The sequence below is a fragment of the Lichenostomus cassidix genome, chromosome Z (assembly GCF_008360975.1).
Source record: "Lichenostomus cassidix isolate B80296 chromosome Z, HeHo_3.0, whole genome shotgun sequence".
NCBI lineage: Eukaryota > Metazoa > Chordata > Aves > Passeriformes > Meliphagidae > Lichenostomus > Lichenostomus cassidix.
Genome location: NC_139511.1, coordinates 12,171,511 through 12,193,755, shown reverse-complemented (window position 1 = coordinate 12,193,755; position 22,245 = coordinate 12,171,511). Strand labels below are relative to the sequence as shown.

The 22,245-nt window shown below is 37.6% G+C and overlaps 1 long non-coding RNA gene across 1 annotated transcript in view; it reads right to left on the bottom strand.

Annotated features, from left to right (window-relative positions):
- Positions 1-19,192: 19,192 nt before the first annotated feature.
- LOC146424392 (uncharacterized) overlaps positions 19,193-22,245 on the bottom strand; it is a 17,460-nt gene continuing 14,407 nt past the window's right edge. Inside the window, exon 3 of the long non-coding RNA XR_014847013.1 lies at positions 19,193-19,696. This is a non-coding gene — a long non-coding RNA (uncharacterized LOC146424392). The remainder of the gene's footprint in view (positions 19,697-22,245) is intronic.

Below are 22,245 nucleotides of genomic sequence, written 5' to 3'. Positions count from 1 at the left end.
TTCTTCGCTTTAGGTCACCCATGAATCAAGAAAATGTTTCGCTCTGGCAATATTGTGAAAATAATGTTTGGCCTTTTTTTGTGAATGAATGACAGGGAAAAATTTCTGTATCCAATAGCTAATAATAGCTCTGGTGGTCTGACACATTTGAATAAATTATGTCAGAAGTCAAATATTCTTATTCCCTCTTCCTTTTTTAACCAGGAAATCTACATCTGGCCTTAAATGTAGTAGTGATTATTTTAATTTTTATCGTAGCCTGCTATTACACCAAGTTCTACTCATGCATTGTTGAAGAAAGTTAATTAACAGTAGTAAAAAAATAGACTTCTGAAACTCAAACTGCAATTAGTCCAAATTTTGTAATTTTTTTTGCATCTGTAATAAATACATTTTTTGTTGTTCAAAACTAGACATTTTAAATAATTTATCTGGTTCTTTAGATAAATAGAAATAATTTAAAGACATAATAGACTTGATGACATAATTTAATTTTACCTTTCAAAAACATAGAGCCAAACCAAAGAGTTTACAAGGGAAGAATTTTGATAATATCCTGCATATTAAAAACAGAAAAAAAATAGAGAAAATAGGAGAGGAGTAGGGAGGGAGGCAATAGACAAAGAGGGTGGAAGCAGCTTGCTATTCTAAATACTCTTTGATATAACTTTTAATCTAGAATGAGAATTATTTGATGGGTTTATCCATTAAACACCAAAACAACAGATTCATTTTTACTGGGGAATCTAAAAAACATCTACTAGCTGTTAGCGTCCAGTCAAGTAGTATGCAACTGGCTTGCTTTGTCATAGCAGTGCTAGCAGTGCCTGATAAAGGAAAATAAGAAAGCTATCATTGTTTTAATAGCTAAGTTAATGTCAAAATAAAGTAATATTTATCCTGTAGGAGCAGCAGTTCTGTTGTACTATTGAATTCAACGGCTGATGATGTTCTTAGCAATGAGCACAACCAGCTGTGCCTGGCAAGAACAAGCAGCTTGCAGCACCTCAATACAAGCTCAAAATGAACTAATTTTTAATATCTGCATAATTTTTCATTTGTAAATGGTTTTCAGTTCTTTTCAGGATTCTTGTAGAAGACAACTGTGCGGGCATCTTGAACATTTTGTGGTTGTTTATTGTTGGCTTGTTGCTGACGGTTAGCACAAGAGACACTTTGAGATTCTCTTTGAGGAACCTCAGGGCTCTGTTTTAGGCAGTTCAGCCTAACAGAATTAAGCCTAACATGTTTCAACTCTACTACATTGTAAAATAAACATAAAACAATGGTTTAGATTTCTAAAAAAACTCCTGAACTGTGTGAAACTCAGACTTTCCCAGTTGCTTTACGCATCTATAAAAAAAGACCATAAAAGAAGAGTACAACAGGATAAATCAACATGAATTTGAAATCCACTACAGCATAGTAAATGGTGCAGTCTCACTGAAAGAAAGGGTGACCCTGTGGTGTCTTGCAGCTTGAAGCTAATTGTTTTTGTCAGAATGGGCACATCTGAAGTCCACTGCAGTGTCCCACCAGCAAGGCTTCAGTAACTGAGCTGGCTTGTGGAGAATAAGCCCACTTTGAAGCAACACAGCAGGCTCAGACACCACCTATTCTGCCCTCCAAACTGTCATGCATAACAACTTCATTGTGCTAAACTGAACTTGAAAGCAACGAAAGGCTATGAGAAGGAGAAACTATGAGAAAAGCATGCTGTCAGCACTGGCAAAAGCTGACCTGGCTCAGAGACAGGAGAATAAAAGACCAGGGCCCATGAACATAGCATATTGTTTCATGTTAAAGTATGATTCCCATACCAGCAAAAGTAGCAAATGTGATGTAAATTTATTTAAATAGATTCCACAGCTTAAAAGTTTGCTAGCCGCTCTTATCCAACTTTCCCAGCACTCCGATTCGTTACTTACAGTGGGAATATAATGATATATAGTCATCATTGTAACAGCTTCTTTGCAGAGACACAATGATGATTAATAGCTAGCAGCAAATTTTCACATGGGCTCTGAAGAACTATAGCATTAAGCAGCCAAACGTGGCCAAATCCTCCTTTTCTGTTCCACTGAAAAGTACTCCCCTTGCAACTTGCAGATATGAACAAAACCTATCCTAATTCCAATCAGCTTTTCCTCATTCAAAGAAACTTTCTCTTTTTCATAATTGATTCATTGCATTTTTCTTTCATCTTTCACTGAGCCTGAGACTTTTCTTTTTGCTGGGTGGAGAGAGGAAATAATTTCACTAATAACTGGTTTTGCTTTGTTTCTCCTCCAAAATATATTTTGAGACATTTCTCAGTTAGTTAGGCTAATGCACATTGAAAAGACACACAAAATTGAAAAGGAAGCCTTAACTTTCTCTTCATAGAAAGATTATTAATCACAAGCACTGAGAGATGAGTTCAGACAAATGGCTCTAGTTGTGTAAGTCAAAGGCTGAAGAGGAACAACAATAAACTGCCTCAATTTATTGTATCAATTCCCATTCCCATGAGAAACTTACAGTCAAAACTGGAAAGATTTCACTTTTCCTTCTAGAACTATTTTAAAGATAAGGCTTTGAATAGATATATCAGATTTATTTAGAAATACCTAGAAATATGTTCTTTTTATATTAATGTTTATTCACTGATGTGATTTTATCATTTTTCCACAAATATCCTTTCCTTGTTGATGGAGAAAAAATATTTTTATGGCTGTTTCTGTATTCCTTTCAACACTTTGAGTGTGATACAGCTACACTTGGAGGTAATAACACTTGATTTAAGGTAGAAAAAGCATAGGGTAGGAACAGCAGGATACACTTTTAGGTTTTTATTAGGGAAAATACTTTAAAGAGAAAGGAAAATTTGTACCAGTGACAAAAAGCTGAAATTTTCAAAAAATGTCAGTTTTGCTGCTGCTCTGGAGGAACTTACAAATTCTATATCTCCATATCTGTATCACATACACAGTTGATGTTAGACTTTGAATTTTGTTAGTGTTCCATTCATGAACTGATGATTTGGTCTGTCCAGTTCTGTCCATTTCTGCCCAGGAAAGTATTCCTTGTTCTTTTCATATTAGATATAATGTAGATGAAAATTTACTTTGAAAGTAACGTAATGTCTCGGAATAAGTAATGTTTACTGAAATTATTTCATACAGCATGTGAGATGAAGAAGTCAATACCTTCATTATCAATCTTCTTTTAAGTACACTTTAGAGAACACTGTGGTCAAGTTGCCTGTAAATTTGGTGAGCTTATTGTCCAGAAGAAGTTAAAATGTTCATCTTAACTCTTCTCACAATATATTATTTTGAAAGAATGCAAAATATCTGTGAACATTTTCAACTGTTTTTTATTCACATAAAATTTCTATTTGAATTGTTTAAGGGATTAAATTTTTTAGTGAGATGAATGGCATGGCAGATTTGGTTTATGGTTTTCATCAGAATTTTCCTAAGATTACTTAGGAAATAACATTGCATATCAAAATCTCTCAAGGGATCAGATTTCTACTCAATTTCTTTATGTTTCTGCCCTTTGTAAGCACGTTTGCTCCCTTTGTGTGTTTCAGAGATTTTTTCCCTCGTGTAATTTAGCAGAATTATGGATGATTTAATACACATGACCCAAAACATGAGTCAGACCCATAGGATTTTTGTCAAGTACTATTAATGCTCAGTGAAGTAAACTCTGCATTACAAACCTGGGATCTTCTCCTCTATCAGACAGTCTTTCCTCTTAACTGAAAGACAAACTGCTTTAAAGAAACACTTGCATTGTTTTCTGCTAGAAATTCCACTTTTGACTTTCAATTAAATTACTCAACATTTAATTGAAAGAGTTAAAAATAACACAAATTCTAGTAGCTATCAGTGACCTATATTGAGTAACACTTGCATTGCAGTTTTTTAAGAGGGATATTCTAAGATAAGTGGGAATCTAAGTCTGCATATGGATGAGGGAAATCTACTCACTGGTTTATGGACCCCAGATTCCTCTGTTGTAGTCACAAATTGACCTGGTGTCCCTTTGAAGTGTGTTTAATATTTGAAACTTTGAAATTGCTGCAAAAACTGTAATATCTTTTGTAGTCAGTGAACTCCTCATTGTGCATCTGAGAAGCTATGTGTGTTGTTTTTTTCAACAAATACATAGAATTAATGCACACTCCTCATAGCCTCAGATGGTGTTATGCAAATAACTGGAATGGAGGGCTAAAATCACAGATATCATACCCTTTTCTGGATGTGTCAGCACAAGCACATTAAACATTCCCTTTAGCATATTCATGCATGCTAAAATATGTTTTGGAGGACAGCAGAATCTCAGCATTACTAGGGTTTCACAGCATTTGTTATACCTTTTGGTGCTGTCTATGTAGAAGTTTCACAGAGGCAAGCTTTAGGTAACTGCAGTGTTAGATGGGAAAACTTTCAGCGGCAGTCCCTAATGACTTGTGGTCATAGGTTACATTACAAAGTTTGCTGAAAATATTAGGTGGATATGACCCAAATGGCACAGCCAAATATTACTCCTTGCAGAAGTCTAGTTCAGAATTCCAGGCTTGTATAGCCAGAGTACCTTATGCTCTCTCTTCTGCTACTCAGTGAGGTTCTAAGCCACAGCTTAAGTTCAGCTGTCTTCCCTCACTTTGAAGATTTTTCATTCCCCTTCTACCAGAGATCCTGAGATATTTTCATATGAAACAAATCTTTCCATGGTTTCACCAGCACAGCCCTGTTCATACCTGCACCAGTATACATACCTGAACGAGTACAGAAGTTGCAGGGTTGCAGATTGAATCTAGGGAAATACTGCAGTATGGTCTAATTTTGCTGTCTTTACTCACATTACATGGTAACTTAAGACTTAAGTGGATAACCTGCTGTAGGTTACTAATCATCATGATAAGGGGCAAAATCTGCTTCTTCCTGGTTTTAGGGTGTAAAAAATGGTCATTTTGTTTTCCATTCTTGTTTACACTAAATATATTCCTTTCACCTTTCCACCTTCAGCCTTATTGTCTCTGCTTTGGACACAAAGGTGAACACAGGAGGAAACGTTCAGGGATGAGCGCCTCCTCCCATGGGAAAAGGGCTTCTCTCTTCCCTCCACCAATGAAACAAATTAACAGCAAATGAAAGTGGAGGGAAAAAAGGTAACTATTTATTAACACAAGAAAAACTGAAATATTTATTAACACACAAATGACGCTGGAAAAAAACAAAAAGAGAACAAAACGGGAAAAGGGCGCCTGCAAGGAGCTGATGACACAGTGGGCTGAGCAGGTGGATATTGCTGACTCACCCTCCTCACTCACGGGCGTGCCGTTCCTCGCCGCTCAGTCCGGCCGGGGCACCCCGCAGGCTCCCCGGGCTGCACAGAAGGGAAGGAGGGTAGGGACGCCAGGGAGAGCGAAAGGAAAACAACAAAACCTCTTTCAAAGCTAGCACGGGATGGAGAGCCATTCCCTCATGAAAGTCTCAGTTGAGAGCCGCTGCCCTGCCGCGTCTCCGAGAGCTGTTGACCCCTTGGTCGTTGGGCTGAGCTGCTTTATAGCTGCCTTGCATGTGTGGGTTCAATTAAACTGACCCAGCTCAGGCCCTACCCCTCGGGTTTATCTTACAGGTGCAGTGGTTGTGGGCATTAAGCAGGCAGGTAAGGAATAAGGTGGTTTCATGATGTCACCCCAGGACACTTATTACATTTTTCTGCTTGGGCACAATTTTAATGCAGATATGTGATGTAGGTTCATCACAAATCTGACAGGCCACAGAGGAAAGAAGTTCTGGGAATTCTGCCATAGAACTTGTTCTCTCACACGATTCTTCTTTTCTCTATGCTTTTTCCTAGAATCTAGGGGAAAAAAAACCTCATTCTTGTTCCCTAGAGAGTCACCTTGGCTGCCTTTTTCTACACTCCTTGAAAACTCTCTTCTGCTGAGTTCCAGGACATCAGAGGCCTGTATCTCAGTCCCTCTTTGGCTTTGGAGCTGCTTTCCAGCTTATTGTCTTTTTTTCGGGTTTGATTGCAGCATATGGGTTTGCCCATTTTCAGCAGCCTTTAGTCAGTTTTTATACGATAGTATTATATAACAGCATCACACTCTCTGTGCATTGAAGATCGCGGACCTGATATGCCTACTAAAGAGGTGTAACTCTCCCCGTAAGGCCACACATTTATAAGGAAGAAGAAAATCTCTATAGTTCAGTTCTTCCTATCTTAAATTAAATTTTCTCATTATAGGGCTACACAGGTGCACATTTCCAAGTTAGCCTGTTATATTATCCAGTTACAGATGACTATTTGTTTCCTCTGTTGGCTGAACACCTTGTGTTGAACCTACATTATATATCTGCATTAAAATTTGCCAAGTCTGGTGAACAAATACATTCAACTATCTTCAGAAACAGTCCTGCAAATTCATTGGCATTAAATTTTGTGCTTAGTTGCAGCTGCAACAGTCTCTCTTAAACAAAGAGGCCCAAAAGCTGGGAAGACAACCTATTTCAGTTCAAAGTCTGCTCAAGTATCCAGAGCACAGATTTTTACTTCTAAATCTCTGAACAGCTCTGAAAACAATGACAGATAAAAAAGTCCTGCTGAAGGTTAACCTAGAATAAGCCCCCATCTTCCATTTTTTCTATTTTTATTTTTGCCCTGGTTTCTGCATATTCTTTAGACCATCATTAGGAGCAATAGATGGTAAGCATCATTAATATCATAGACCCAGGTATCCCATGATATCATGTTTCTTGAGTTATTCTTTTGGATCCTTGCTGACAACTACTCTTAGTTGCTATGAAAATAGACAGTGCTTTCTGCCTAGATTTCCCCTATTCCTGCTTTCTCTTACATTCGCTTTTAACCGTTTACTTTCTGGCTCTCATGGATCCCCAACCTTTGTATGCTCATCAATAAAGGACCTTCACAGAAAGGAATCTCCTTCCAAGTGTAATACATCTTATTTCTCCAAACTCTTAAAGCAAACAGTTCATTGCAAAGAAAGGAAGCACTTTGTAACCCTCAGGAAATAAGAAAGCTAAAATGTTGTCCATTAGACTCAGTACCTGCTGCCTTTTGCCTGAACATCATGCAAAACAAAGCTCAGTAAAGAATGGGGTATGATGATATGAGTAAACACTGAGGAGATCTCAGTGTCAGGAAATCTGGGTGTATTGTGCTAGCAGAAGAGAAATTACTCAGAAAAGACATGGAGAAGCTATAGCTTTTCACAGCTGATGCTTAGAATGAAAACAAAGCAGATGGCTACTAGACATGTCAAAAAGAATTACAAGAATAGGATACAAAGGCATCCTCCCTTCATCAACTCATGGGAGACAATCTGTTCACATTTTCACATCCAAAAGGATTTTTAAAAGTTTTGAGAAGCACTGGAAAATTGGAGCGGATCCAGTTTTGGGGGGAAAAAGATGATCAGAGTTCCGGGTGACATGGCACATGGAGAAAGTTTGAAGGAATTGGGTTTGCTCTGCCAGGGGATGACAAAGTTCAGAGGATCAAAAGATCTTATATCTAGAAGGTACATATAGAGTAGAAGCTGTTCTTGCCTCACAGTGATGCATGGTGACAGGACAACAGGGAAAGGGTACAAGATGCTGCCTGGATAGAATAAAAACATCACTAAGAACACTCTGAAATATTGGAATTGTTTGCTCAGGGAAGTGGTAGAGTCTACCTTGTTCAAAATATTCATGCCTTAGTTTGTCAAGGCCCTGGATAGCCTAATTTGAAGACTAAGAGGTTGGGCCAGATGATTTCTTAAGGTCTTTTTCAACCTGGAGTTTTCTATTATTCTGCATCTCATATTAGATCTGAGTTTAGCATAGGGTAAAAATCCTAAAATAAAACAAATTTTTAAGGCTGTTTCAAAAATTTGCATCCATTTAGCATTTCAAAACAAAACCATATATTTTTTAATTTTCTTCTTTTGACAAGGGTAAACTCTTTGGCAGTTTTTAAAAAAATTGGGAGTTCTAGGCCAATGTGCTCAGTTCTTCAGTCAGCCATTCTCCACTCACACCTCAAATCTCTCTGCCTTCTAAGTAGCTCTGACAACCTGTCTGTCTCAGCTGTCTATCTGTCATTCACAAATAAGATGCTGTGAGCTTCAGTTAACATAAAAGAGTGTCTTGGATTAAAATGTTTACTGCAGAAGCAAACAGAAAATATAATTTTGTAAAACTGAATTTTAATTGTTTTGATTGTATTCCACTGTGCCAGGTGTCACTACACATCTTTTATTGTGCAACTCCTTTGATTCTAACTGCTCACATCCCCTTTAATTTTGAATCCTCCAATATCTCATTTGTTAGTTTTAATCATTAAGTCAGCTAGCACTTCCATTTTTCTGCCTCTTATTTCCTACTTCTTATGTTATCATTTGTCCTAAAATAGTTCATTGGTGCTTACATCTTACTCCAGTGATGTGCTTTCAACTTCACCTCTACTTGGAACTCATCCTTCTCTGTGATCTTGCACACCAAATCTCTTTTCTCTGTTGGTCTCCACTCCTTGCTTTTGCCTTTTCCAAGACGTACAAACTGGCAGTGCCTCTCAGTTCTGCAGTGTATCCACTGTTTACTCCTGACAGTGTTATCTTTATCTGGATTATTGTCTACAGGTATAGGGTCTTTCATACTGTAAACTCCTGATCATTTCATCATTAGTTTTTGCCTTCTGTAGTATCACAAACACTATCTTCTGCCTCTGAAGTTTCATGTTCGTATGTTCTTTCTGCCATGGAATTTCTTGAAGGCCAGTTAGCAAGTGAATTCTCTCTTCTGCATTTCTTTTTAAATGTTGTGTTTGTTATATCTGTGAATAACTATGCTTCTGTTCCCTGTTCAAGTGCTGATTTTGCAGTCTTTTCTGTCTTCCACAGCTTCCACAGCTTCATGTCTTTCTATTATTGACTCCACTTGAGGATTCATCAAGTTCATAGAATCTTAGAATCAATCATAGAATCATGGAAAGATTTGGATTGGAAAGGACTTTATAGGACTTTATAGATTGTTTAATTATGATGCTCCTGCCATTTGAGGGTTGTCCTCTGCTTTTCCATCACATCCAGTCTTTTTCTTCCCAGTTGCTATGCTCCTGTCTTCTTTACTAAAATCTACACTCTACCAAAACTTTTGCTCTTATCCTGCTGTCATCTTCAGGCACAATGATGTGCTCTCAATGGAGAAGAGGCTGGGCAGCAGTCATTGGAGAAAATGAGTGGAGCTTCTGGAGGACAGTCTGAGCTGTTGATCACATCCTCTCCAGGCCAGGATTGTCACCTTGGTACAGAGCACTTCAACATCTGATCACCTCAGCTCTCTCAGATGAACTTCTCTGTTTACTCAAGAAAAATTGAAGAAGAAAATACATACTTAAAAGACATCCAAATGCTAATGGTCTGTCTCTCCCTGTCCTGAAGTATATTTTTTATCTCCAATCCTTTTTCCTAATTTGTTGAGTACTGCTGTTTCACCACCTGCACAGTGGTTCCTTCAAAGCCATGCTTTTGAATGGTATTTCCTATTTTAGCTTTTCTTCAAATAAAACAACTGGATATGATCTCCTCAACTGCAGCAATTGCAAATTTAGAATAAAATATGAGGCAGCCTGGCACACTCTCAGCTACAAACAGTTTGGGGGCTCTAATAGTTTTGGTGTGACTTAGATCAGCCTGAAGATGATCTCTCTGTCCCATGGGAGCCACTGCAGTGGGTAAAGATCAAGGCAGTATATATTTTGCCCTGTCTTACCTATCTGGTCACAATTCCTCCCTAACCAACCGCTCCTACAATAAGAAATGGCAAATGGTGAGGTAGCACAAAAACACACTGCAAGGCAGCCTTGTGGAACATGACTTTTTGAGTAATATTTTTGCCCAATTATGACCACATTGCCATAAATGCAATTAATAAGAACATGACCTCATACTTTCAGCATTCCACCAGAACAGAGATGCACATGCAACTCAGGTTTTCTAAATGAGGCTCAGCTTTCTCGCATCAACCTATTCTGGCAGGTGCTGAGGACAAAACATGCCTTTGTTAAAATTCATAAATCCAGTTCAGGAACGACCTGGGAATTAAGGCTTTTCACACAAGGAAGAGACAGAAGGTTGTTGGGTATCTTCTCTTTAAGAAGGGAAGAAGAAAATGTGAAACATAAAGTAAAAAGTAGGTGAAAAAATGGTTTTATTTATCCAACCTGCTGAGGATGACATCACTTCAGAGGTAAAGCTGGAGAGGAGCAGTCCTTGACTCACAAGGCTTCAGTGATTTGGCCATGAAATATCACAAGGAATCTAACCTGGAATAATAATTAAAGAAAATTAGGTCACATGAAATACAAAATATACAAAAACAAATAACTGAGGAAAATAAGGAGTATATAAGCATGTACAGGACGTGGTACAGGCTCTCTATGCAACAAAAACTCAGCAGCCACAGGGATGAGGACAGCTTTGCCTCAAGGAGGAATTTAGTTTAGGGACCAGAGATCCATGAAAACCTATTTTCCCATAGTTATGTAAGTTTTCATTTGCTTACTTAGAACTGACAGCATGCTAATTGATCTCCAGTGCATGAAAAAGAATCCTTTCTATTAACTGGTATCAATAACAATAAAATGACACTATAGTGTCATGGAAAGTCACACCAAAAAAACGAATAAATTTGACATGAGGGAAGGTGACTATTTTCATTTTCTCTTGTAGAAATTACAGTGTAAGTGCCTTTTTAAGATGGACTAAAATGAAGACTTGGGGGAGTTCCAGTTATATTTAAAAAATCAGGTGAACATCAAATTCTCTTTTTCTGGAGAGCTAAGGTGAGCTTCTTTTTGAGCCAGCCTAGCTCAAACAGTGAGGGAAATAAGGGAACTACTGTGTAACAGCCTCCATGTCACCGACCTCTATCATTTGCTCCAACAAACCAGGTGTTGAAATAGGAAGAAAGACATGATAGGGAGACACAAAAAAACCAGTAGAAAACAGAGTAAAAGGCTTCTGAGGATCACAAACAAAACCTGTTTGAATTTGTTAAGTGCTGGTTCATGGATGCAAGACATGTAGCAATCTAAACTGGGATGGGATTTGACAAACGGTTACAAAAGTGAAATATTTCCTTCAGTTTCTGTGCTCATTTTGTGTGCATTTTCTGCTTTTTAATTGAAAAATAAATCTTGAATCCATGCCTGACCCCTCTTAGCTTTTTGGTATGAAAACTTTTGCTCTGATCCAGTGATTTGAGTTGCTTGTATTTTGGCAGCTCCAGGAAACAAATTCTGTGAAAGACTGGGAATAACATAAAAAAGTAGTATCACTGTCAAGCTATCAAAACGCTTCCATCAGTCCATCAATCAAATGAAGCTTCCAATATATTTGTAATAATACTACAATCTACAAAGGTGTTAATCATGTCCAAGACATGATAACAAACCCACTAGTTTTTATGAACAAAGAATCTTTGAAAATACAACCTTTCATCAGAAATCCTGGTAAACTTACACCAGCCACCACATAAAAATTATAACTGATGCTACTATTAAATGTCATAAAATTGCCTGTATTTTGATATTTCCTCTATTAGTTCATGCTATATTTTCCGCATGAAAATATAGCAAAGTCAAAACCCAGAAAAATCTTGAAATCTTTTTCATGCTTTTGATAGTTTCTTCAAATAACTTTTAATTTGCAATAACTCTTTGAGCCATCAAACTGAGTATTTTTGACTTCTCTTTCTCCATCCTCCACGTAGTTGTTAAAACAAAAAGAAAGCAATTGACGTATCACCTACATGGTAGACAACTCAATTTGTTGTTTTGCTGTAAGGTAATCTGTACAAGCCAGGGCACACAGTAAGATCTCTGTACTTCTTTTAGCAGAATTGCTTCCAGGTGAAATTTTTAATTGCAAAATTTAAAACTTTGTATACTTTTTTGCTAAATTATTAAACTTTTGAAAATAAACTGTTTATTCTGTATGAACTGCAGCTTTTATTTTTTGATAGAATAACATTTCTCTATTATGCAAAATATATAGAAATCACAAATTTCCTTTTTATTAAAATATTTTAATTTAAGTCCATCTGAATGGGGTAATCTTTGTAATTTTAATAATCTTATAAATTGTTTATGTTTTCTTCTGCTTGTCACATTTCATACAAACTCATTTTAGAGGTATTATGAGTGATTACACACATGAAAAATCAACTTATGAAAAAAAATTTTTGGTCAGAAAACATTTAAGGATTATTGAGATTGAGTCCAATTTTCTCTTGTACTGAAAAATAATCACTATTCTGTCAAAACTAGAAGCAGTATTAAACAGGAAAGATTTATCTGTAGCTAGTTAAAAGCCTTGCACGAGAATAACTTGGTTAATTACATGAAACATATTGTTTGTTGTTGCTTCCTCTCCTTTTCCTCAGTTTGGGTATATTTAATTATTTTTACAAATATTTGCTGTTCTTTAAATTTTTATAAGGGGAAAGCAGGGGGATGGTGATTGGACCATGTCTGTGTGGAGAACTAACTTTAATACTCAATTGTTTAGAATGTAACCAGATGCTTAACTAAAATATTTTATTTCAGTGTTTCAGTGAAAAGCTCCTTTTAAAATCACAGATAAAGAAAGGTCAGAGGAAACACATTCTCTCGAGTTATGAAGTGAGGAAATAATCTGGGTGCATGTTTTTGAGATATCTAACTCACCACATAGGAATTAAGCTAAAACTGGAGCTAGTTTCAGGTTTAATATCTTTCACTGAAAGTTGGATCTTCTGAAATCCAATGCATGGTAGAACTCACAAATGGGGTTTTTGTTTTGTGAGGGTGTAATTGCATGGGAGTTGTGGGTTTACCCTGGCTGGACACCAGATACACACCAAAGCAACTCTTACTCTGAAAGTGGACAGGAGAGAGAAAATACAACCAAGGATTCATGAGCTAAGGACAGAGAGAGATCACAAATAGATTACTGTCACAGGCAAAACAGACTTGACTTGGGGATATTAACTAAATTTATTACCAATCAAAATCACAACAGACAATGAGAAGTAATACAAATCTTAAAACTACGTTCCCCCCCTCTTCCCTCCTTCCTAGGCTCTACCTTCTCCTCTGCCTTCTCCCCAGAGTGGCACAGGGAGACAGGAAAGGGGGTTATGGTCAGTTCATCACAGCTTGTTCCTGCCACCAGTCAGGAGTAATTTCCCTGCTCCAGTGTGTGGTCCTCCCCACAGGAGATAGTTCCTCATGAGCTCCAGTGTGAGTCCTTCCCATGGGGTACAGTTCTCCATGCACTGCTCCAATATGCAGTCTGGCAGGCACAGCCTGCTCCAGCTTGCCTTCACCATGTGATCACCAGTCGTACCAGGAGACCTGCACCACTGTGGGATCCTCTCTCCACAGGTCTACAGGTCCCTGACAGGAGCCTGTTTCAGCACAGGCCTCCCAGAGGCTCACAAATTCCCCTCAGGTACCTGCTCCGGTGTGGGCACCAGCATGGGCTGCAGGTGGATCTCTACATCCCCATGGACCCCCATACGCTGCAGGGGCACAGCTGCTTCACCATCATCATCACCAAGGCCTGCAGAGGAATCCCAGCTCCAGGGCTTGGAGCACCTCCTCCCATCTCCACTGACCTTGATGATTCCAGAATTGCTCCTCTCACATATTCTCATTCTGCTCTTCTCTGAGCATACTTATAACTGCAGAATATTTTTTTATTTCCTTTTTAAAGTATGTTATCAGAGGCATTACCATTTCTGATTGGCTTGGCCTTGGCCAGCAGTGAGTCTATCCTAGAGCCATCTGGCATTGGCTCCATCAGACATGGGAAGCTTCCAACGGCTTCTCCCAGAAACTATCCCTGTAGCTGTCTCTTCTACCAAAACCTGGCCATGCAAACCCAGTACAATTGGCCAGTTCAGTCCTAAGCCCTTACATATCCCTTTACCCCATTACTTTGTGCAGTATTGCTGTAGTCAACAAGCAGAATTTTATGAAGACCTAAATATTGTTTACATAGGCTTATGTGTGTACAAATTGGCTTTATGACACTCAGTCTGAATTATATCAGTCAATGGAGTTAGAGTAGTTGTTATTTGTTGTATAATAAGACAAAATCTGAAGGTAAATAATACTAATGGTTTAGCAACATTTGTGTTCACATGTTACTCTCAAGGGTAAAATGGTTGTTTTGTTGATGTTTTTGCTTTTATTCCTTTCCATTAGAGAGTGTCATAAACATTGTTAAATCAAGGTGTTTTTCTTCCACATTTTTCCAAGCAAAATATGGTCACTTGCTATTATAATTGTGCTCCCTGATAATGATAAAGTTCCAAATATGCATGCTAAATTGCACGTACCTTAAATGCTGTAACCATGTTGGGTAGTTATATCTGCTATGTACTTGTATTATTCCATCTCCTCTTCAAGTTGCCTTACACCATTTGGCAATGATCCCAATGCCACTAGAACTAACTAAAATATTTTCATTTGATTTCAATTAGTTTCCAACCTTGTCTGTAGCAAACCTATGTCTAGGGCATCATAAACATCATGTTTTCTTCCATAACCAACACATTTAGGTTCTTTTGTTTTATTTTCACATCTTGTCATCTTTAAATCTTTGCTGTTCTGTTTGCGCATAAACTTCGTGGAATGAATGGTGCAGCAGAATGAATGGTGAGACTTCTTCAACCTACATGCTGTCAATCTCAACTTTCAGTTCAGATCTACCCTCAGCAGAGGAAAGCATTTATAAAACGATTTATCTTTATCCTATACCCTGGCAGAATATTGCCTGGTGAGACGAGATATTTATTTCCTAGAATGCTGACTTGCTTCTGGACATGAAAACTTGAGAAGTTTCTGGTTGCCTACCCAAGCTTCTCTGTATCCATGAAGTTTCTCAAAATCTCAAGATCTCCGAGAACAACACAGATGTGATCAGCCCACACTAACTAAAGGAGAAATGGGCAGGAGGCTGCTGGAGCAGCAAATGGCAGCCCCACTCTTCTTGCTTTGCTGGCGACCATGTCCTGAAAAGCCAGGATGTCCACCGCTTCTGTGATGAAGGGTCTAGTCCTTGAGGATCATCAGTACTGATACTGAGGAGACAAAAATCACAGCTCCTTTTACCTTCTCTGAAGAGAAATTTCAGCCCTCTGATGAGCTATGCCATGGTTACATTTTCTCCTTTGATCTGGTGCTGTCACAGGGTAATGAAGTTCATTTTTGTCCCAATGATAGACATAATTTTGTGTCATGGAGACTAGTCATGGTCAGTCCTGGATAATTATCCTCACCCACAGCATGACCTTGGCAAGCCTCCTGAAACACTGTGCGTCAGGCTAGGCCATCAGGCAATGGAGATCCAGTCCTATGGGACTTCATGCTTAATTCTTAATGGTCAATACCACCTTCTCCCTGGAGGCTATAAAGACACCTCTCTCTTCCGCTGGTTCATCCATGACAATGTGTGCAAAAAAGTGTGCTTTAAAACATGTAAACCCAGCTTGAAATGTTGGGTTTTCCCACTCCTTTCAGAATAATAACTTTAGGGGGAGGGTATGTGGCGTGTGTATTTAGAGTCTCTTTTGTTTGCTGCCTTTTTATAATTTGCTTGTTCTGTGCCTTTTCTTATTTCGGCTGCTCCCTGGAGGTGGGAGGTGCCTCAAACCAAGAACACACTTAAAACTGGGTCATCTTTCTCCACTGACTGGAAATGTTTTTCTTGAAAGTCTACAGCAGATTCTTAGAATCCTCCTGTAGTCTCTGGGAAAATGTAGAGTGGAGAAAATATGCCAATAATACCAGTGGATACTTTGAAATTCAGGAATTGTTCCCTCTTAATTCCTTGATATTAAATCTTATTTTAAGGATTAATTTAGACTTTAAAGTGTAATTTATTTTCTATCTAAAGTGAAAGTTACTAGACTGTATCCAGGTCACACATCCAGCTTTTCGTTGCAACCATAAAAACTAGAAACCTTATTTTCTTTTTTTTTAAATAAAAACAGGGTTGTCTTTTCTAGTAATTTCCAATTATCTCATTTTCATACAATTAGTTGGTTTCCAGAATTGCTCGTCTTTCAATAGTGCCTGAAATATTGTCCAAAGCCAGTCCAATCACGGGAGTCAGATACATCACAAACCAGGCTCTTAGTTACAATCTATATTGACATGATCAACATGGATAGATTACATTGTAATCTTCAGCTAAACCACAGGCCAAGCGCTGCACAGAGATCACCTTGGATTCCTCATCCATGTACAGACCAGCTGATAAATCCTACTCCCATGGGATAATTGCACTTACAGTAATGCCAGGATACCAGGGAGAGTTAACATCCGTTGGCCATGCCAAAGAAAACAATAAGGGCCATTTAGCTCCAGATGCAATCCTGGAGTCTGGGGAATGCCTGTCACCCCCATCCCCAGAGCATCTACTCATGTTCTCTCCTCTCATTCAGGAAGCAATTTTTCCATTCCTGTTGAGCTCACAGAGCAAAGTGATATTACTATATACACTACAGGTAAGTAAACAGATGTCTGAAATTCAACCCAGCAAGATGAGGGGTATTTTGACCAGAGAATAAAGGGAAATATAAAACAGAGGAAAACTGTAATAATTATGAATTTTCTTGGAAGGAAAGAATTATGTTATTTGTCACACAAATATATAACATATATTTTAAATTCCTTTGTCTAATACCACCCAGAAGGAGTAGTGGATCCCCACAAAATGCCAGGGATCACAAGAACTTTTCTACAGAAACACATTTTTTTCAGAGATAAGTCTTTTATTAGAGTTGTGATGAATGACCTTCTTTTTTTACATAGATGTACTAAATATCAGAGATTGCAACATAATTTACTTTATTAATTTAACAGCATATATACACCAGCTGGATAGGGAAAGGATTTAAAGGGAAATAAAATGTAGCTGTGGAGAAGTTTAGCACATCAAATCTAACCTGTTACTCTGTAATACAAGTCTATACCCAGGGTAGACCCAGGAGGTCTATTTCTAGATTGTCTGTGGTAGAAAAATGTGATTTCTTTCAGAAAGATAAAATCTAGATTGTCTATAGCAAAGGTATGCTGTCAGTAGAAGCAAAGAGCCACTCAGTTTTTAACAGATAATTCCTTCTGTCACTTAAACAGGACAATTCCATATTGAACTTCCAAACTGAAACTTCCAATAAAAAGGAAGATTCAATTTCAGAAGGATTTTTTTAAGGACAAACATGTAATTTTAGAGATACATGAAGAACTAAAATTTTGTGGTTTCCTGAAAACCCTTTAAAGCTGAAGAAATAAGATTGAAAAGGTACACACACTTTCTGTGAAACCCACTAATTCCCTTTTTTGCTTGTTTATCCTGACTCCTTTATAATGGAAATGGGTCATAACAAGGATAAAAGTGCTGAAAAGTCTCCTCTTTATTTTTCTTCTGCAAGTATCCAATGTGATATTCTTGCACTGTATGTACTGTTCTCCTTTCTCAGAGGCTGAAAATTCTACATAATGGGGCGAGACATGTCATGGAGCTGTTGCTAGAAAGGATTTTCTCCATCTACCATTCTGGTCCCTTTACAGCTCCTGAATGGTTTGGTCTCAGCTTCAGACCTATCACATTGAATGTCATGACATGGGAACTAAACAAAAAAGGGGAATGAGTTTTCCATCCAGAATGTGCAGAGGAGTTTTATTCTATAGTTACAAAAGTATACACACTATACTTACAGGAAAGGTTAGAGCAAAGAAGAGCAAAATGATACTATTTTCCTTGCTTATTTCCTTCCCCTCTGTCTACAGCACTCCAGTGTCTGGAAACCATTTGGGTCAGAAAACTATAGATAGATGAACAATGACCTTCAACTCATAAATGTTTTAATACCTTTAGTCACGGTGTCAATGCTCAGAGATTACATTATATTAATGATTATATTAACCATTATACTAACCATGGTTTTTTGCAGCTTATTGTACATTGGCTCTGCTTGTAAGCATGAAGGTTTTCTGCCAGTAGAGAACAAATGAAGCTATGTGGGATAACATAAGATGAAGCTTATGAAGAAGACTTGGGGGAAAAAATTCTGGTTTTCTTCCCCAAAATTAGTCTTTATAAAGTAAAATGACATACTCACATTGTATTGAATATATTGTCTATGCCAGAATTGTCACAACATCACTATAAAGGGAGTGATGTTCTGCAATAATTTTAATGAAATTCTGACTTTGTTGCTTAATTATGGCCTTTTTCTCATGTCAACAGTATTAACTGCATATTTCAGTGTCTGCTTCCTCCCAGGATGAGACCCTCAGCTGCATGATATTTAAGTTGGAAATATCCTCATTTTTGGCTGAGAGGAGAGCAACTTGATAATGTGACAGAACAAATGTGTTTGGCAAAAGCTTTTCATAATATACACAGCAAATATTGAGACATTTTGTGCAAAAATATTATCTGTGTCGAGTAAGCACAAATACATGAGGACTTTGCTGAAGAGTGACCCGGCAGGTACATCTGCTGTTGCAAGACATACCTTGCACAGCCCCAAGCTCCATTTATTTGAGGAATGTTTGGGAATCTGTAATTGTCCCCTCCTAGGACACGTGTGCTCTGCAGCGTTAAATACACGATTTCCAGTATGGTATGGCGAAGACACTTTAATGTAAAAATCTAGGGGTTTTAACTTGTCAATTTGTTATGAGTTTACATACTTGTGAGGCACAACAAATGACCACAGACCACGATAGGAACAGGCATTAGATGTAACCAACTATGAGCTCTATGGTGTGAGCACTTATTGCTTCTAATAATTATTTTACAATTATGTAACTTGTTTTTCATGTCTAGTTTAGCTGAGTCATTCTCAGAATGCCTTTTTAGTTAGCTAAAGTAACAGAAGTGAGCAAGGATTTTACAAGAGCAGCAAGGCTCTCACTTTGCAAGGCCTTTCTGCTCCACAACAGTACTCCAATAGCAGCAACAGCTGCTAAGCAAAAGAAGATAAAATTGGAAATCATCAAGTAGGGAGGCTGTTTTTCTCTTTGAAAAGAACCAATGTCATGGACACAGAGTAAAGCACATTGTAGGAATAAATAATGAGCTAAATTAAGCGCACACAAAAATATAGCTTCACCGACAGTAATTAAAAAAAGGAATATTGAATATGCTACATACACATTTTTGTTTGCTCATTCCAATAACAAGACTCTAATAATTGGTTGAAAAGCAACCTATTACTATTTATAGTAAGAGCACTGGCCAAACAGGCACTGATAGCCAGTCTCAATCTTTGCTAAGTTGTGCTACCATTCTTCCAGCAGCTGCATTGCATGTGTAAACAGAAAATGAAACTAATTATCTTGAGTCTCACCAAATGGTTCCCTTGGAGACAACATTTTCTGAGTGGGCTACAGCAGCTGCATACCATGAGCCTTTCCAGTGGAGCCAAACGTGACATGACTAGAGTACAAAAAAACTGCAGGTTGTGAGAGAAGCACAGAATGGGTCCCAAATAAACCTAACAGTTATGGCAGACTAGGCCCATCCACCCCTTAGGGTCAGGCTCCAGACTCTTACTGAGGTCTGCATCTCAGGTGGGTGCCATGTGTCCTGGTTGTTGTGGTCATCTGAATTTTAGATTTAAACCTATGGAAAAAAAATAAATAAATAAAATTAAAAAAAAAAAAGAGAGAGAGAGAGAGAGAGACAGAAGACCTGGGGTCTGGTAGATTCTGGAGAAATGACCACATACAACATGAGGTCCAGGCATAACACACTTACCATGGCCATATTTTGAGGCTACAGCTGATGAAGAGCATTAAATATATATGGGGTTGATTTAAGGCATCCAAACTAATTGTCGAAAGTCAAACAATGCAAATATTCTTTAGAAGAAGTGAAGAGAATTAAGTTAAGATTGTTTATATTTTCACTAGGAAACACCAAGCTAATAATTTTGTCAGTAATTTATAGCTGTTACACATACGGTTTTACATTCTATCAAAATACTGACAAGGAGAGTTTAGTAAAACAAAAAGGAAGATTAACAGTCTAGAATCATTGCCCCTTTCATATCTGGCCTTTAGGAATGTAATTCTTTTTTTTTCCTTTTTCTTTTTTTTTTTTTTTTAAATTTGAAAGTATGTCAAAGACCTTACCTTACAGAATTAAAGGCGAATACAAGTAATCTAACAGAGCTTAGCTATCATTCTGACAGCACCTTTAGATGTCACAGATGTTAGCAGTGGTCACATATCAAGGAGAATTTTTTCTTCTGGGGAGACCCAGAGGTTCAGCGTTTCTCATTTCCCATTTTAACATCCTATCTTTCATTTCTTCTTGTCACATGAGGCATTCACACTATGTCCGAAGTGTTTTCAGCTGAAGTCAGCTGAAAACTTTGGTTTTTGTTTTATGAGGTGTATGGGTTATAAAACCTGTATTCAACTGAAAGAATCTCTAAGGCCATCAACACCATATCTCTTTCTTTTATTTTTCCTTTTTTGTATTTAGCAATGAGTGGAAACTTTTACCTCCAAGGTAAGTTTCCCATGTTTTGTAATTAACACCCAGAACCTGCACTTTTTTGAACAAAGAAGAATAAAGGCCTAAAGGCTGCAGTCAGTCCATTAACTGTCTCTCTGTACACTTTGCTCTCAATTTATTGCCTTTTAATTGAGCCTTTACTTACAATGAAAGTATTGTTGCTGAGGACAGAGTGTTGCTACATGAACACAGATCACTTTGCCTGCTTTTCATATACATTGGTAAATTATGGGAGATCGAATAGCGCACAGAGCTTACACAAGATACCTCATCATCACTGTTTCAGGTTCAATATAACATTCCTTTTAAAGGCAGTCCCAACAGACAACAAATGTGTCCTTGAATGTGAAGTGATAAAAAGATTTAGAACAGAGGATAGATACTGTATTTGCAAATAAAGTGAACACTCCTGCAGATGACTTGCATATTTTCAAATAAGGTGCTAACTGTACTGAAATAGGAATTTGAAAACACAGAACTGAAAGCTCAGAACTATGGACAGTGTGAAATTGTATTTGAGTAGATAACATGAATTTACAGAGAGAAAAAAAAGTTAAGAAAAATGGAAGCTATTAATTTCATCTTACATAATGAAATGGAAAAAACAGAATTTATGGCATTCCATGTTGTTACATAATGTCTACTTGAAGTTCTAACTAAAATTAATTATTTTAAAATCTTTTCTTGCATGTTTTACTTTATTTAAATGTTACCTAACAATTAGAGCTGATTACTGACCAGTTCCAGAAAAAAATATTATCCATGGCATTCCTAGTTACTGCTTTTACTGTAAGCCTTACTCTTAATGCTTACATCTTAATAAAATTAAAAGTTTCAGCAAGAGTTTAAAAATTCATTTATAATTGTGCTTCTTTTAACACCAGCTGGGTGCTAAGCTCCACATAAGCCACTCCCTTTTTTTGCCCCTTCTGGTAAGAGAGGGACAAAACAAAAGATGCTGTGGGTTTGAAATAACAATTTCCTAAAAGCAGATAGTAATAGAATAAGACACACACATTAACAACATTAGATTTAATAGCAAAATATAAAAAGAAGAGGTTGTTTTATCCAAAAAAGGATATTCACCACAGGGCACAAAAATACCCAAGCTGACAGACACTTCCCATAGATTGCACCTGCAAGGTCTCCAGGAAGACAACAGAGAAGGGGAAGCTCCCACAGCTAACATTTCTCTGTCCAGCCCAAAACTAAAAAGCAGGGATAAAGCTATGTGGTCCGAATAGGAGTTGTGCAGACTTTCCAGTGGGTGGCAGAGGGTTAGAGGTGACAGTCCCTGCATTGGAACAAGCCAAGCAAGATAGTGCTCTTGCAGTTCCAATGCACCAGCTTTTTCTCCTGGAACCATGTGCACAGTGGTGTCTAGAATAAAAACCTTGGTCATACGTACACCACACTAAACTCCACTCCCTTCCTGTGTAACCAGAATAATAACTTAACTTGTAAAAGTGATAAATAAAAAACCTGACTGTGAAAAATATGATTTGCTGTGGGCCACATGAAGTAAATGCCTCAGAAGCATATCAACAGTTCTGCTAAAAATTAAAAATAATAATTCCCTGTTTCCAAAGGTAAAGCACTCAGTAATAAATAGCCTTACTTTAGAAATCAGTGTCATGGACAAAAGAAAG